The sequence below is a fragment of the Scylla paramamosain genome, chromosome 13 (genome assembly GCF_035594125.1).
Source record: "Scylla paramamosain isolate STU-SP2022 chromosome 13, ASM3559412v1, whole genome shotgun sequence".
In the NCBI taxonomy this organism is placed as follows: domain Eukaryota; kingdom Metazoa; phylum Arthropoda; class Malacostraca; order Decapoda; family Portunidae; genus Scylla; species Scylla paramamosain.
The window spans coordinates 18462085-18472810 of NC_087163.1; the positions used below are offsets into that span (position 1 = coordinate 18462085).

The 10726-nt window shown below is 32.9% G+C and overlaps 1 long non-coding RNA gene across 1 annotated transcript; it reads right to left on the reverse strand.

Annotated features, from left to right (window-relative positions):
- Window positions 1-6130: 6130 nt before the first annotated feature.
- Window positions 6131-9559, reverse strand: LOC135106450 (uncharacterized). The gene is made up of 3 exons (XR_010271311.1): window positions 9200-9559; window positions 8929-9006; window positions 6131-8782 (listed from the first exon to the last, which is right to left on the reverse strand). It is a non-coding gene; the product is annotated as an uncharacterized LOC135106450 (long non-coding RNA).
- Window positions 9560-10726: the final 1167 nt, after the last annotated feature.

A 10726-nucleotide genomic window follows, 5' to 3' on the forward strand; every position in this document is an offset into this window, starting at 1 on the left:
CTGGGAGGTGGTCTGATATTGGGTGATGAATAATTCCTGAGGTAGACAGTGGGGTAAAACTGGTCCATATATGATCGAGAAGTGAGGGCTCCCCAAGATTAGGATTGTCAGGAAATCTGGTAGGGCGAGAAATATGTGGAAAGTAGTTAAGTGTTTGCATGATATTCAGAAAGTAATTTGTTGGGTGATGGGAAGTATGTTCTAATAGGTTAATGTTAAAATCACCAGTGAGAATGATGTTGTTTTTCGAGAAGGAGTTCAGGACAAGAATGTCATGGAGTGTATGTGTGAAGTCTTCTACTGTTACGTGTTTACTGTTTGGTCTGTATATGACAGAGACAATTAAGTTGATTGCAAGTTTTAACTGGACAATGCACATTTCAATATTGTCGCTGATAAAAGTGTATTGTTGGACGGGTTCAGACTTGATGTCAGTGCTGATGAGTAAACTAACTCCTCCATGTTCTCTCTTTTCCATGTTCTCTGCAGGAGTGGTATAGGGAATAGCCGTCAACGATGTTTAGTAGTGTCTTTCAGCCATGTTTCTGTGAGTGCAATAATGCGTGGTCAGCTGTTGAGGCACTCTAGGAGAGTTGTTAGATTGTCAATGTTTTTTTTTTTTTTGGAGAGATCTAATGTTAAGGTGAAGAATGTTAAGGCATGGTTTGGTAACGTTTGATGTAATGTGTGTGTTTTGGTTGTACTCTTCATTGCTATAATAATTAGAAAGGAAGGCAAGGTTTGTATGTCCATTTATTGTTCTTATAATGTCTGTGGTAATATCATTAGTGTCTGTAGTGTTGATGATATCATCATAAAGGGATGCATAAAGATTTTCCATAGGTATATGAGATGAAAGAATATGGCTTAATGAGAATGATGAGGCAACTAAATAAAAAAAAAAATATATAACAGGTTATCTGGCTTAACAGGTATGTAGCATTATAAATATATAGAGGGAAGCTATAGGAAAGGGATGATGCGCGTACTGTAATGTGGAAACTAATATGATTATGAGTACTTGAGTGTTTTGTTGGCGAGAGATGGAACACAGATTGTACATATAAATTTAGTAAATAAAAAATAAGTCATATGTTTATAGCAGGACAATGGTAGTAATATATAAATATTATAATTATAGAAAGATATGAATAATGGTAGAGATTGCACATATTAATATACATATACATATACATATACATACATTAAATGGAAATATTTACATGAAGTTACGCAGGTGGGACATTGTCCTTGAGTGCAGGAAATTTGTCAAGAAAGTTGATCAGGGCATTTTCGGTGGTTATTGTGTATTTTACATTGGAGCACCTGAGCTTTACACATATTTTCCCATCACGGGTGTAACACTGTTGGAACATGTCCCTATTTTGTTTTCTTATGTTCCATATGGTTTTGAAGATAGAGAGAGGCGCTTATGGGTTAGACTTTCATTAATGAAAATATTAGGTTTGACTGTGACACATGTGCTCATCAGCTCATCTTTCTTTTGACGGCTGTGGAGCTTCACAATCATGGGTTTCTTTGAATTTGTTTTATTATTTGCACCAAGTCTGTGAGCTAGATTGATATCAGAGGGCAAGATGTTCACTTTAAGAGTGCGTTTGATGGTGTCAACCACAACATCAGTTGCGTTTTCACGATTTGTCTCTTGGGGTAAGTCAGGGCCACTGATTATTATAGTGTCTCGCCTTTCATACTGATTAACATCATCTAACTTATCCTCCAACTGTGTTATTCTGTTTTCAAGGGTACCTACTTTAGTTCTCAGTTGAGTAAGTTCTAGGTCTTTACTTTCTGAGTAAACCTTAAAGGCCTTAAAAATAGTACCAACAACAGCCTTCAGTTCCGGTGATAACCCACTCAGTTCACCTTGTATGCTGCTGTAGATGTCCTGTATTGATGTGGAAGGAGCCTGGGCAACTGCAGTAGTGGAAGCTCCAGATGGGGAGCTGGAGCTGAGGAGGGTACTGGTGTTTCCTAGTGCCGACTATGGTGGTGGTGTAATGTGTGTGGACCTTAGAGGTGGTGTAGTAGCAGGTTTGCAGTCAGGAGAGAGGAAAGTTGAGTCTAGTAGTGCTTGGTGGGTTTGTTTTGGTCAGCACCAGGAAGCAGGTTATGTAGAAGTCATCTACATGTGGAGGTCCAGCATAAGTGGTAGGTATTTGTGGTCATCCAGGGCTATTTTAGGTCACTGCAGCATTAGTTGTGAGGGGACACACCTTAGGAGCCAGCTTGTAACCTGAGTTGGTAGTTTAGGTCATATTGCAGGTGATAAATAAATAAATAAATAAATAAATAAATAAATATATATATATATATATATATATATATATATATATATATATATATATATATATATATATATATATATATATATATATATATATATATATATATATATATATATACACACACACTCTCGGCCAGTGGCCTTCTTGCATAAAAAAAAAATAATAATAATTATAACAGTACATTTTCATGCAACAAGTGTGTACTTGCCTTAAGAGTGACAAGTACCTTTCTTCAATACAGAAGTCTTATAGACACTGGCTTCATGCCCTAGCAGGATAGCGGAAATATTGTATCAAGTGAGGGGAATGCCGATTAGCCAGATAGCTTCTGCCAGTAGCGGCTTGCATGACGCCGATTAGCGATTTTCTTTCTTTCTTTTTTTTTTTTTTGGGGGGGGGATTGGGTACATGTATAATTGTAAAATAAATATCTATATTTGCTGCAGTTTGTCTTAATTTGCATTTAAGTGTTTGGTAAAAACCAAAGACAATAAGAAACAAGCTCTCTGAGCAGTGTTACCGTGCGTTAAAGACACCCCGAGCCCCAATAAAATAGATAAATAAAAATTAAATAAATAGATAAAATAACCACTGGTTAAGGCTTTGCAGGGCAAACTCCCATGTTAATGTCAGCAATTACAGTAGGCTACGTCTTCGCGGACCATACCCAGTCCTGATGTAATAGATAGGTGACCTTGAATCTTACGATGGGGAGAATATCCTAATTCATTCTGTTCGAGTCTTTCAGTAGTAATTTAGTGCGGGTGAATTTCATTAATTTTCTATCTATCGCAGTATGTTTTCTGTTTTACCTATGTGTAGAGTAAATGTTCCAGCGAGTGCACAATAGGTTTATTTTAGTAGGACACTCACCTAGTTTTTCCACCATATATCACTATTGCTCCATACATTATAATTTATTTTTTTATTATTATTATTATTTTTTTTTAGTTAACATACATAAGTCGTCTTTTTTGTTTTTACTTTTTTTTTTTTTACTATTGTCCCCTTGTGTTATTATTTTTTGCGCTTGTTTTTTTATATTATATCTTTTTAATAATGTACTAAATTATATACTTTAGCCTGAAGCTGCCTTCTGTGAAGGTGAAACGTTCCAAGTAATAAAGCGAAGAAAAGAAAGAATTATATATATATATATATATATATATATATATATATATATATATATATATATATATATATATATATATATATATATATATATATATATATATATATATATATATATATATATATGCATTTATGTAATCAGAAAAAAGTTTGAGGTTGGAAATTTATTATTATTATTATTATTATTATTATTATTATTATTATTATTATTATTATTATTATTATTATTATTATTATTATTTATTTATTTTTTTAAAGGATTGGACCTGAAAAAAAAAATACAAACAATATTGTGATAAAAAAAATCTTCCAAAATTTCAGTTTTGAAGCATAAAAAAAGTAGAAGAAAAATTGTTGTAAGAATTATATAAATCAGTAAAGTGTGTGTGTGTGTGTGTTTTTTTTTTTTACCTTTTATTTTTTATCTATTTGATTTTTTTTTTTTAAGTGAAATGTTGATGAAATCAGATACTGTTAACTACGCCCCATTTCGTTAAAAAGATTATTTCACGTACACAAAATGTCTCCCTATTAAGTAAGATCATATTTACGATATCATATAAAATTTTGAGATTTATTTATTTTTTTTTCAAATTTTTTAATGTTCTTTTGAGTTCATTCTTTTGAGTTCATGTGAACTCAAAAGAATGTTTAACATACACATATTGTCTCTCTTTTAAGTATGGAACGTATCTATATTATCTAATAATTTTTTTGAGATAAGAAATTTAAACATTTGTCAAGGTCCTGACATGATTTTTTTTTTTTTTTTTACAGAATTTAAACACATGGAAAGCACGATAAAATGGTTGTTATAAAAAGTTTATATCAATCAATAAGTGTGTTTTCTTACTTTCAAAATTTTGTTTAAAAGTGAAATGTTAATAAATATTATTACTAATGCACTGTTCTTATGACTTCAAGAGCATACTTGACATATGCGAAGTGTCTCTCTTTTAATTAAGTAAGGAATAATACATTATCAGAAAAGAACCGAGACTAATTTTTTTCTTCACTATTTTTCAAGCTCTAGACCTTGAAAAAAAAAGTCTTTTTAAAAGATTTTTTTTTCGAAATTATGAAATTTTATAACATGAAACTAGAACAAAGATGCTGATATAAAAAGTTTGTATCAGTCAATAAAGTGTGTTTTTTACTTTCTAAACTTTTGTTTAAAAGCGAAATATTGATAAAGTTGAGTATTGTTATCTACACATCGTTCCTATGAACTCAGAATCCTTCGCACACACAGAATGTCTTTATTTATAGTGAGGAACATATCTATGTTAACAGACAAAAGATTGAGACTGGAATTTTTTAATTTTGATTAAAAACTGGAACTAAAAAAAAAAAAAGATTAAAAAATATTTCCAAATTACAGAATTTGAAAACATGAAAAGTAGAAGAAAAATATTGATAAGAAAACTTTTTATCAATCAAATGATAATGTCTTTACTTTTTAGATTTTGTGTAAAACTGAAATGTTGATGAAGTCAAATATTATAATATACTTATTGTTCCTATGAACTCAAGAGAATGTTTCATATACACAGAATGTCTCTCTAAATTAAGGAAGGCATCTGCATTATTAGATACAAATTTGGAGAATGGAGAATTTTTCATTTTTTTAAGGTCTGGACCTGAAAAAAAAAAAAAATACAACAAATTTACTATTAAATTTTTATTTTTTATTTTATTTATTTTTTTCAAAATGACATTATTTTAAAACATCAAATGACGAAGAAAAATATTGCTATTAAGAATTATATTAATCATTAAAGTGTAGGTTTTTACTTCCTGAATTTTATCTAAAAGTGAAAGGTTGATAAGATTGAATACTATTCCTTATGCAGCGTTCGTAAAAACTTAATATTTGACATACTCAGAATGTCATTCTTTTAAGTAAGAAACATGTTAACATTATTAGAAAAAAAAATAATAAGATCTAAATTTTTTTCATTTGTTTAAGCTCAGAACCTGGAAAAAATGAGAGAAAAAAAAAAGAATTGTGATTAAAACTTCTTAAAAAAAAAATACAGCACTTTAGAAAATGAAAAGTAGAAGAAAATATTCTTATAAAATTTTGCATCAATCAATGATGTGTTTTTTTTTTTTATTTATTTATATAAAAGTGAAATATTTATCTATGCATCGTTCCTTTGAAGTCAGAGGAATATTTCACATACATTGAACGTCCGTCTTTTAAGTAAGGAACATATCTACTTTCTCACATAAAAAAAAAATTGAGATTGAAATCTTAAAAAAAAAAAAATAATAATAAAAAAAAAATAAATAAATAAAAATAATAATAATAATAATAATAATAATAATAATAATAATAATAATAATAAATAGTAATAATAATAATGATAATAATAATGATAATAATAATAATAATAATAATAATAATAATGATAATAATAATAATAATAATAATGATAATAATAATAATAATAATAATAATAATAATAACAATAATAATAATAATAATAATAATAATAATAATAATAATAATAATAATAATAATAATAATAATAATAATAATAATATCTGCACCTGGAATAATTATAATAATAAAATAAAGAAAACTGTGATTAAGAAATTTCTTTCTTAATGTTTTCTTTCTATCTGTTTTCTATTACTTTCTCTCTTCCTCATCCCACCATTCTTTGAGTTTCGTCTTACCTTCCTTAAGTTTCTTAGGCCGGCCACACTCGTGCAGTTAAAACTGTCAGTTTGGACTGTTCAGTTATAACTGACAGTTTTAACTGTCAACTGACAAGTCCACAGACGTACAGTTGAATCGTTCAGTTTAACCATGGATTCCGAGGAGGACGATCTAGCAGCGCTCGGGGTATTACTAGTAATGGCACAAGAAAATAGGAAAAAAAACACTAAGAAGCGCAAACAGTGGTGCAAGAAGTGGTTGCTGAGGCGAAATAAATCTTCTGATGTTCAATTACTGAGAGAAATAAGTGATGAAGCAAAAGATTTTCAAAATTACCTACGAATGAGTGAAAATGTGTACCAAAAATTGCTTTCCCTGGTATCTCCTTTCATTAAAAAGAAAGATACAATAATGCGCAGTGCTATATCGCCTCATGAAAGACTAACAGCTACCTTAAGGTTTCTAGCGACAGGACGATCATATGAGTGCCTTAAGTTCTCCACTAGAATATCTCGTACAGAGTACTTCTGAGGAAGTACTCTGTACGAAACGTTACCAAAAGTAAAGTGTTTCCCTCACATGGTGTTTCCGTCCAATCTGAAAGTCAACTGAGGACTGCGCAGTTAAGCCCCACACACGCTCAGTTCTCAGTCAAACAGCCACAGTTGACAGTTAAAACTTTTAACTTTTCTATTTCCTTCAGTCGAACTGCGCAGTTCTGTTGAACTGAGACTGATGGTCCCACACACGTCAGTTAAAACTGTCAGTTATAACTGAACAGTCCAAACTGACAGTTTTAACTGCACGTGTGTGGCCGGCCTTAGTTCTTATTTCGGATGAAGCTTCTTGTTTTAGAATTTCCTTAATTTCAGTTTCCCAAGTGTTTACATCTCTGTTTCGCTCATTTTCCGTAATATTATTAGAAACACTTTCTCACTACATTTTCCCCAGTTTGCATCTTCCAATTTCCATGTATTTATCCTCTTTTCTTCTTTTCTTTTCTTTTTTTTTTCTCTTGGTATTTTTGCACAAATTCCTATCAGATTCTGGTCTGATATTTCTATTTGGTCATTTCCCAGATGGTGCATCGCATTTTTCGTACTTTTCGTGTTTATTTTTTTTTTCGTATTTTTCGTATATAAGATGATGTAATCAGTGATAGTCTCAGCTCCTCTGTCATGCAATGTTACTTGGTCTTCCAGTTCCCATTTCTTTATTTTCATTTTGGTGATTTCTGTGAAGCCAGATAACAACTGATCACTCATATTTACTGTTTCATTGTTGAGTCAAATGTACCCTTTCATGTCAGTCCTAATTAGTCAGTTATTATGTTACAGAATCCTTTAATTAATTTCATCATCTCGTACATTTTTCTGTTGTTCTCGTGATGATTGGTTGGCCTGTTTGCTCCTACGTACATCATCAAGACCCCTCACACTTCATCCGCTGATTGTGTAATTTTCAGTTAGAGGATCTCTTTTTTATTATTTGTCTGCCTCATTTATTTGTACCACTGATGCTGTTCTGTCTTGATTCCTCCCTCATTTTCCCTACACTGCTTCGTATTTCCCAGTTTAGGGACAAACTTCCCAAATTTCAAGTTCAGTTTGTGTCAGCAAGAAGCTCGCATTGGAAGGGAGGATGAGGGAAGTTGGGTGCATTCTGAATAGAAAACGAAGATGCAGAGTGCAAAATAATCTGTTAATCACTTTCTGCTTAGGTAAAGTCCACTGTACCCCCCTCCTCTCTCTCTCTCTCTCTCTCTCTCTCTCTCTCTCTCTCTCCCTCTCTCGTTATTTATGCAAGAAGCTCCACTATTACTAACTATATAATTTCCTCTTGTTTTCGCCCTCATTTATCACTTCCCCTTCCGAAATACGCGCGTGAAATGAGACTAAATGGAGGGATAAGATTCTATATGACCGTCCGATGTTGAGCTTGGCCGTGCGTTCCGTGACATGTAAACCATACGAGGGGAGCAGCAACTGACTTGGGTGGTCTAAAAGGTAACCCACAATATTTCCTCAGATGGTGACGATAAAAGCAAAACAAATGTTTGAAATTCTTAACAAACTATCAATGCATTTTTTTTTTTTTTTAATTCCTGGCTCAAAGCACTTAGTTGTCATTTATATGGAAAAATGGCAATAATGTAAGCAATATAATATAGTGAGTTTGTGAGTGTAAAGATGCTTCGATACTCGAGTTAGACGAGCCTGTGTTTTGAAACGCTTCGGTCGTTAATTAAGGAGATTTTCAAAGGCCGCAGAATTGAGAATCCAGGTTTTCATGGATCTTCTCATAAATGATGCAGAATCCTTATTAAACTATCACTAGAATCACGAATACACCCTTGGCACAATCATTTCCAGTACAGCCTGTTTGTTATAATACCTAAGATGAGTTACTGAAAGATTTCAAATTACATTACGGAACACAAGTAAATATAAAACAGCAACATTAAAAAATCATTAGGTTGCTGTGTCTACACTTATATACACTAACAACGGCTTGAGAGAGCATTGAACATTTTGAACATTTATTAAAAGCTGACAGTTACAATGTGGAGGTATATGTATTGTAAGCGCCATCCGACGCTTATTAATGTATTATACTGGAGGTGACTGAAACGAGCTGTGCAGTACGCGCTCTTTGTATTCAGAAGCGGTCAAACCTGTGAATTAACATGTTATCACTAATACTGAGAATAACAGAAAAAAAGTATATCAATAGGTAAAACAAGTATTGCAGTACATCAATGTCGTGACACTTCACTTCGTCAATTCCGTAACATATGTGAGTCAATACAGAGTTACCTACACTTTAGCGGGTTCAGTCGGTTCTACAGATGAACACCACCAGCACAAACACAGCAAGTCGTCCTCTCCTCTGCGTGATCTGATGTACGTCATTCATGTTATGTTAAGTGTACTTATACTAACACACATCGCTAAATCCTCACAATTACGTAACTCACAATCACGAAAGTATCTAATTACTATACGTAGTTACATTAATTATGTTGACACACATCATTAAATCCTCATGGTTACATAAGTATCTATTATCTAATACTATGATGAATACATACACAGTGCGGGGAACAGGCGTCCTCTTGGTTGTATGCAAGGGATTACACTTGGGGATTTATCGGGATGAGAACTCGGGGATTTACTGGGATTTACTCTCCGCGCCTCCCGAGACACGTCTGACGTGTAGGCGTGACTGTAGTGAAGTGACTTTGGAGACGCTGCTGGGCCCCTACGGCGCATGATGTTCATTATGCTGTGTTTCGTTATCAACACTCGCGTCACAACAACCGCGCCGAAATAGCTGAGAGGGCAAGTTCAACGCGTCCCCTCGGCTCTACGTTCCCCTCTCACTCTGTTGCGCCGGCGCGCAGGCGCGCCATACACTGCTCATGTATAACAACCAGTTGCAACAAATAATATAGCGCTAACAAAATAAAACATAAGATGTCACATTACAATGTACGTATATGCGTATCTCTAGCCGTTGTGTAAGTTGTACATATACGGCGGCTACATGTATATACCAGTAAAACGTCTAAGAAGGCGATTGACGACCGAAGCGCATGTGGGATAGTGAAGCAAATGTAAAATGATTTTTCGTTATAACTTGTATCAATGTTATTAACTACGAAATTTGAGGTTTATCAGTTCATTAGTTGAAAAGTTAGCAGCAATTTCAGGCATCGCATACATACCACACTTACCTCATATCCAAATCACTCTGGTTCAAAAATCTTTGCGAGAGGCCAATCGTTGTGCTATATACGATTGGATAGGAAATTTCATTCTGTGTTCAGTGATATACATCCGATATCGTTAAGACAAAAAACGTTGGTGAAATTTGACGGAAAAATGACAGTCGCTTTAAAAAATACCACTTATGACACCCTTTTACTTTTTGCAAGTTAGCAGTTGACTTCACTGAATAGAAAAGATGAAATCTATATCATATGAAATTAATAATAGAGATGTACTATGATATGGTGCTAATTTCGTTACAATCGGCCTCGTAGTTACGGAGATATTAGCCCTGACACACAGCGCACAGCCTAATAGTACAAAAAAAAAAAAAAAAAAAAAAAAAAAATCTAACTCAAAACTTTGCGTGAGCTGAATGATTATCCTATATACCGTTGGATAAGAAATTTAATTCTGCGTTCAATGGTATGTGTAAGATCTTATTCAGACAAAAATAAATTTGTGAAAATTGAGTCGTTTTATAAGGAATCCCATTTATGACACTTCTACTATTTGGAAGTTTCCCATTGATTTTACGCAGTAGAAGGGATGAGAGCTATAACATAAAATTGATAGAGTTGTACTATCATATGGTGCTATTTCGTCACGATCGACCATGTAGTTCCTGAGATAGCGTAACTATCGGGCCGTAACTCCAACCTATATAGTATACTTCGCTTCGCTCATAATAATTCTATACACATTATATTACTTAATTGTAGTTATCCTTTTTAAAGTTAGCCACATTACAAGGGGTGACAATTGCTTTATATAACTAGTATTGTTTGTAGAGGAATGATATAAATGCTGGTATGGTAATATATTTTGCGTGTGTAGTGTAGGTAGCG